This window comes from Rhinolophus ferrumequinum, chromosome 2 (genome assembly GCF_004115265.2).
Source record: "Rhinolophus ferrumequinum isolate MPI-CBG mRhiFer1 chromosome 2, mRhiFer1_v1.p, whole genome shotgun sequence".
NCBI classification, from domain to species: Eukaryota; Metazoa; Chordata; class Mammalia; order Chiroptera; family Rhinolophidae; genus Rhinolophus; species Rhinolophus ferrumequinum.
In genome coordinates, this window is record NC_046285.1 from 77,628,186 (window position 1) to 77,635,671 (window position 7,486).

The 7,486-nt window shown below is 34.3% G+C and overlaps 1 pseudogene; it reads left to right on the forward strand.

Moving 5' to 3' along the window:
- Positions 1-507: 507 nt before the first annotated feature.
- Positions 508-4,396, forward strand: LOC117032880 (sodium/potassium-transporting ATPase subunit beta-3-like; annotated as a pseudogene).
- The last annotated feature ends 3,090 nt before the right edge of the window (positions 4,397-7,486 follow it).

Below are 7,486 nucleotides of genomic sequence, written 5' to 3' on the forward strand. Positions count from 1 at the left end.
AATATATATTCTAAAGTTGAACACTCCACTAAGATCTTCACAAGAATATTTTAATTATAATACATTTTGTGATCATTATATCCCAGTCCTTTCAATGTTGCTGTTGCTCTTTCTCATACAGTTAGATAAATGCCAAGTAAATATCATCTTTAAAGGAAAGAATACGGAAATACTGGACTTATTACAGATCATATGTGGAATACTGAGATCATTTAACAATTTAAACTGTAATCACATATGAAAGTATGTCAGCAATTAAATTAGATCCATTAAGTTGGAATGGAATTTCTATGTAGGGCTGTAAAGCTATAATACTAACAACAGGCAGGTGCTACTCCAGTCTTTATATTCCTTTAAAGAGGACTTTCCAAATGCAAAAATAGTGCAGCAGGCCTACCAGAATTTACACAGAATCACAGCACATTATATTTCTGGTTTTTATTTTACCTGTATGCTTTATTTATCAAAAATGTAAATCTTCATGCAGTTTAGGAAACATCTTACAACATGAATTGCCCTAAAACATCTTGGAACTTGGCAGGGTAGGTCGGGGGAATTCTCTGAAGAAAGAGAATTTCAAGAAAGAAGTCAGCACTGAATCTCTGCCAGGTTGAAAACAGGCCAACAGCAGATGTAAATAGAATGAGGTTGCACTCCTCACCCCAAATCACCTCTCCTCTGATTGAACCCTTGATCGGGTCTGTGAGATCAGAAGATGGAGCTAAGGAGTGAGGGAGGAATTGGCAAAGGGGGCAACAATCTGACATTTTCTTCTCATCAAGTACAGACTTCCAGACCCGAAACAGCAGTCAGTAGGAGAGTAGCGTTAATATATTTGAGGTTCAGAGTTATGATTATAATACTAACACATGATTTTATCACATTAAACTATTTTGAGACTTAGAAATACCTGAGGACTTACTCATGAATTTATTCCAGAAGTACACAGAACCAGGCTAATGAGTAAGTTTGAAAAGACTGGGAAAAGAAATAAAGTTGTTTTATGATTTGCATATGGAGGCCGATATATTTAATAAAATCGTTATATTGCTTCATAGTTATTAATATTGATACTTCTATATTAAACAGTTTATAGTACACTAGTATTATTTTTATACTTTCAGGAAATATTACATATGTAACAAAAATTTTCCCATCTTGCAAAATTAAAATTAACTTTTAAAGGTTTTAGCATATAAGTGTATTGTGAAAATTCCATTTATGTAGTAATTTGAGCCTATTGCTTCCATTCCCAAAAGTTAGGTATTATTGCCTCTGGGCATATCTTCACAAACTTTAAAGAATCCACTACTCAGGGATCTAAAAAATACAGATTTCATTAACTATCTAATATTCTTCTGGGCTTTGAGATCCACATAAGTGCATGTGCAAGTCTTAAGAGTTTCAGTTCTATTTGCATTTATGACGCTGCTGAAGAACAAATCCCTCACAGGAATATCAAATATTAAAGAAGTGTCTTCAGTATAGCAGGTAATCAGTAAGGAAGCCAACAAATACAGCAACCCCAGGGATGTGTTCTTCCAGCCTCCTGTCTGGAGTCCAAGGTATTTATCCAGTTTACACAGCAGCTGCTGTCAGTGTCACTAAGAACAAAGCAAAAAAGATGCCAGAATTCTTTGAAGTGCATTCAATTGCCCTTTTGAGTATAATGGGGAAACAATATTTATTTTACTTAATGTTAAAAATATGAAGAGAAAAACAGGCATCAATCTAGGTTCCTATTTCTTCAGAAGTGTTTTTTTTTTCCATAATTTACTTGTGTGTTCTTGTTTTTAAAAATGGACAGCCTCTACGAATATATATAAGTCCCTTTTGATAAAATATTTATTTTGTCACCAGTATGGAATCACCGTGACTCTGTGCTTTATCCTTAAAGTTTTTAGAGAATTTATAGATTTGAGGGTTGCTGAAAAGTGTGAATAAATAAATAGCAGTAGTAATATCATACACGAAGTATTTGTATCCAAAAAAATAACACCTTACAATATTTGGTTAGGATTTAAAATTATCACCAATTACCATAAATGTACACATGTAATTGCTTTTTTCATTATTTTCTCTATACCATGTGATAAAATGTACAATTTTTAAAGTTAAATTTTGGAAATTACTGAAAAGTTAAATTTTATATGTGGCAATAAAATCGATTGAGCTATAGGTTGTAGAGATTATGAGAAAATTTTTGCAAACAGTGCTTCCGACAAGGAGCTGATATCCAAAATACACAAGGAACTCATGCAACTCAACAACAAAAAAACAAACAACCCAATTGAAAAATGGGCAGAGGAACTGAAGGGACATTTCTCCAAAGAGGACATACAAATGGCAAATAGACATATGAAAAAATGCTCAACATCACTAATCATCAGAGAAATGCAAATAAAAACCACAATGAGATATCACCTCACCTCAGTTAGAATGGTTATCATCAACAAGACAAATAGTAACAAGTGTTGGAGAGGCTATGGAGAAAAAGGAACCTCATACACTGTTGGTGGGAATACAGACTGGTGCAGCCACTATGGAAGGCAATGTGGAGGTTCCTCAAAAAATTACAAATAGAATTACCATATGACCCAGCAATCCCTCTCCTGGGTATCTACCCAAAATATCTGAAAACATTTATACATATAGACAAGTGTGCTCCAATGTTCATGCAGCTTTCTTTATGGTGGCCAAGACATGGAAACAACCAAAATGTCCTTCAATAGATGAATGGATAAAGAAGTTGTGGTATATATACACAATGGAATACTATTCGGTGGTAAGAAAAGATGATATAGGAACATTTGTGACAACATAGATGGATCTTGAGATTATAATGCTGAGCGAAATAAGTCAGATAGAAAAAGCAGAGAACCATATGATTTCACTGATATGTGCTATATAAACCAAAAACAACAAAAGAGCAAGACAAACAAATGAGAAACAAAAACTCATAGACACAGACAATAGTTTAGTGGTTACCAGAGGGTAAGGGGGTGGGGGTGGTAGATGAGGGTAAGGGGGATCAAATATATGATGATGGAAGGAGAACTGACTCTGGCTGGTGAACACACAGTGGGATTTATAGTTGATGTGATACAGAATTGTACACCTGAAACTTATGTAACTTTACTAATAAACTTTAAAAAAAAGAAAGAAAAAAGAGAGATTTTCACATAGATTTATAAAACCTGTGACTCAGGAAGTTGTTAATGTTTATGAATGTTATTTAATATTTAAGAACCACATGATTTCATAATGTCATAACTCAGAATAATACAGATTGTCATTTTTAAGAAGCCAAGAGTTTCTATTTTTTTCACAAATGTGTTCCTAGTGCTTAGAACAGTAAATTACCTTAACAACGCTCAAAAAATATTTATGGAATGAATAAAAAGGAGAATCATATAATACTAGTAATACAGTATTGTATGAAGTATTAGTAAATAACACTTGCTTTGGGGTCAGGCAGAAAATGGTTTCAATCCCAGCGCAGCCATTAACTACTTTTCTACTTAAAGAAAGATAATTGATTAATCTGGAATTTATTTCATCAATGCTACATGATAAATCACCACCTAATGTATAGTGGTATTTGATTGGACCACCTGGCATGGTAAATCAGCATTAAAAAGGTACACCTGGAGTTAGCTGGAATGCACTCTATAGGGAGGCATCTTCAACCATCGCCTGTACAACCTTGGGGCAATCTAGGACAGTTGGTCCCAGAGCTGCATTGCTTGAGCTGAGAAGCATCTCTGCCCTAAAAGACTCCACTCAAGTGACCACTGCAACACATACCACAAGGAGACTTTCAACCTGAGCCTGGCCAAGTGGAAGCTCTTCATCTACAACCTAACCACAAGAGAGTTCCTGAGGCACGCCACCAAGAGCTGGGGTTTGATCTTGCTCTTCTTCCTAATCTTTCAAGGGTTCCTGGCTGCACTCCTTTCATTCAGCATGTAGGATACGCTTCGACTCTGAACAATGAGGTTCCAAATTATGGTGATCAGATAGACTCCTAGTCCAGGACTTAGGGGGGTTTTGCCAGAACCAGTGATTGTATTGGAATATTCGTTATGTTGGATCCAAATTCCTATAAAGAGTGCACTGAAGACCTTTAGAAGTTTTCAAAGCCATATAATTTAGAAGAAAAGAAGAATCACACGGTCTGTTCTGACAGAGCACTTTTTGAACAAAAAGTTCCAATTCATGTCACATGTTAGTTTCTTGCTTTCTTACTTCAGATATGCAGTGATGTGAATGATCCTCATTTCGGTTATTCCAAAGGGAACTCTTGTATTCTTGTGAAAATAAGTAGAATGCTGTAATTGGATTAAAGCTCCACATAGAACCGAGAATGCATGTATTTCAAAGGATGAAAACATAGCACCTCTATGAACTTATCCTTTCAATGGAATTACAGAATGAAAATACCTCCCAAAGGTATCTGTAACCATTTGTGGCAGTCCAGAACATCTTTGATCCTAACCGTACTGGGAAATAAATAATACTTGGGTGCAGGACTAATGGATCACTCAAACTAAAAAGCCAGGATGATGGTGACAAGTTTTAAGGACTAGTTGTGTTCAATATCACAATGCATGCATAGTATGAGTACAATATCTCCACAGAGTAAATGTTCTGCTGTCTGTCTTCATTTTGCATAAATCACACCTGCCATTCTACCTGAGGCTACCTTGGAGAAAGGTGGAGTGGTGCATGGCACTGGGATAACATCCTAATGTACTTCCAGATCATAGTGTTCAGTGTCTTCCAAAGGAAGTGCCTTTTGCCTCTACCGCCTTTTGAGCCAGTGTATAATCACCAGACAAGGATGTTAAACACCTGATTCTAAACATGTAGTATGGGGGCCTGGTCCTATTTTTATATGGTTTAATTGGTACTGTGTTTCCCAAAAAATAAGACCTACCCGGAAAATAAGCCCTAGCATGATTTTTCAGCATGACATCCCTTGAACATAAGCCCTAATGCATCTTTTGGAGCACAACTTAATATAAGACCAGGTCTTTTTTGGGGGGAAACACAGTAGGTAAGCGTCCAAAGTACTAATTGTTATATGTTGATGTAAACAAATTTTAGGAGATAAAATGGTAGGTACCTGACCAACACCAAGTGACTTTATAGCTGCAAGAAGTGTGATGTGTGTAGAAGTTCTGTATGTAAGGAAGAAAAAAAAGAAAACAATAAAAGTTGGATTCAAAAATTTTATCCTAGATTTTTTTTGTAATTTTTTTTTACATGCTGAATTAGTCTGTGGATCTTTTTGATTAAGAACACAAATGTTTTATTGTAAAACATGTAAAAGAAATATGATGGGATTATTTTGGTGTCATAGCAATATCTCATAAAGTATTTTAGACAGGATATGAAACATCATTTTTAGTTAGCTAGTCTAAACATGAACCTATTTTTTTTTATGAAATTAAATTTATACGATTTAAATTGTACAATATTTTGTCAAATATCTTGTTATTCTTTTCATTTAGCAGACTGTGGACTCTAATGAAAAGATGAGGTATGAAATATTAAAAACAGGAATACATGTTGTTATAAAACAGCAGGACTTTAAAAGGAACAAATATATTTTAATACAATAAATAATTTAAGATAAAACTATACTGTTATTTTAATTACTTTTCTCGTAACATTGATTTATTTAACTTAATCAACTATCATGATAACTGATAAACTTTTATGATAAGCAACTTAATATAATTTAGAGTTATCAGATTTTGCTAAATTGGCTATTTACTCATAATATTTATTTTTCCATTATATTTAAATTAAGTGTTCTATTTAACATAATTTCTGACAATTCCTCAACGATTATTATAATTAGTTTAAGTACATTAGCCTTCAGCTATATACTTACATTTTTTTGTTTTAATGATGTTATTGCCTACATTCCAAACTTTTAGATGTAGAAATAAAATTTCTTTTAATTAGAAGTTAAATTTTAATTTGTGAGGATGCTAAAACTTAAAATTGTAGTTTTTCATAGTACTTCTGAAAGTGTTACCTTCTAGTGAATGTTTGATGTAATATAATTTAATGCAAACTTATATTTGAATTTTAGCACAGTATTTCCCCTGGATTTGGATGATTTACACAAACTCTAGCAACTTTAGTTTATTTTCTTTATAATAGAAATACCTCATAGGGTCTTATGAAGATAAAAGGTGTCAGTGTTGATCTAACACAGTTCGTAACACAAAGTAGGTGCTCAATAATTTCAGTGTCCTTTTTTTTACTTGAAAATACTTCTTTTGCAAATATAGATGAAACCTGATAACTAAACCTATATTATCTCTCTGTAGGAAAGATCCTGAAAAATAATTAGATTTGGAAAGCTACGAATACTTTCATTACAGTTTTTTGTCTCACTGTGCATTTCTCTTTGATCTGGTATTTCTTGCTAAATGGTCTCTTCTAGAAGAAAATGAGGCATTTTTTGGCTGCTTGTTATCCGAAAATACTGGTTAATATGTTAACATATATAGAGGCAAAACAACATTATAGTTCAGAAAATAAACAGAATCAAGATCTTTGGGGTAGAGCTGAAGCATGCAACACAAAAACTACCCACTTAGAGGTTCTCACAACTTTTAGGAAAGAAGCATGAGAAAAATGTGGAGGAGTTTAATACTCTGTTATATATTAATCATGATGGGTTGCAATATACCTTCAGCACCATACATCTCAGTCTTATTTAATTCCATCTTCTCCTAAATCCAATTAATTGCCAAGAGTTTTCAAATCTACCTCTTATACTTGCTAAATATATCTATATATCATCATCCTCATTATCACTACCTTAGGCAGATTATTTTCCAGCAGGTTATTCTGCTTAGAATTACAGTAAAAAATGTACTTCTTAATGTCCATCTGACGACATTTGCTATTCATTGAATGTTTGAATTCACCACCCCACCTCACCCCTGCCCACCCAATCATTATGGTGAAGCCCTAATTTCCAATATGATGATATTTGGAGGTGGGGCCTTCGGGAGGTAGGGGTTTGGATGTGTTTGTGAGGGTGTTGTCCCCAATTTTATATGTCAACTTGAATGGATCTAAGGTACCTAGGTATTCGGCTAAATATTATTTCTGTGTGCGTCTGTGAGGGTATTTCTGGATGAAATTGGCATTTGAACTGAACTCAGTAAAGCAGTTCCCATAGCTCAATGTGACTAGTCATCTTCCAATACTTCGAAGGCCTGAACAGAACAAAAAGGAAGAAGAAATCATTCAACCCTCCGGCCTGATTGTTTGAGAGGGATGGCATCTTCTTCCCTTCATACTCCTGGTTCGACATCATTGACTTTGCTGGTTCTCAGGACTTACTAATTGTACTGAAACTACAGCTTTCAAGTCTTTAGCTAGCAGATGGCAGATCGTGGGACTTCTCAGCCTCCATAATTATGTAAGTCAGTTCCTTATAACATATCTCTTTCTT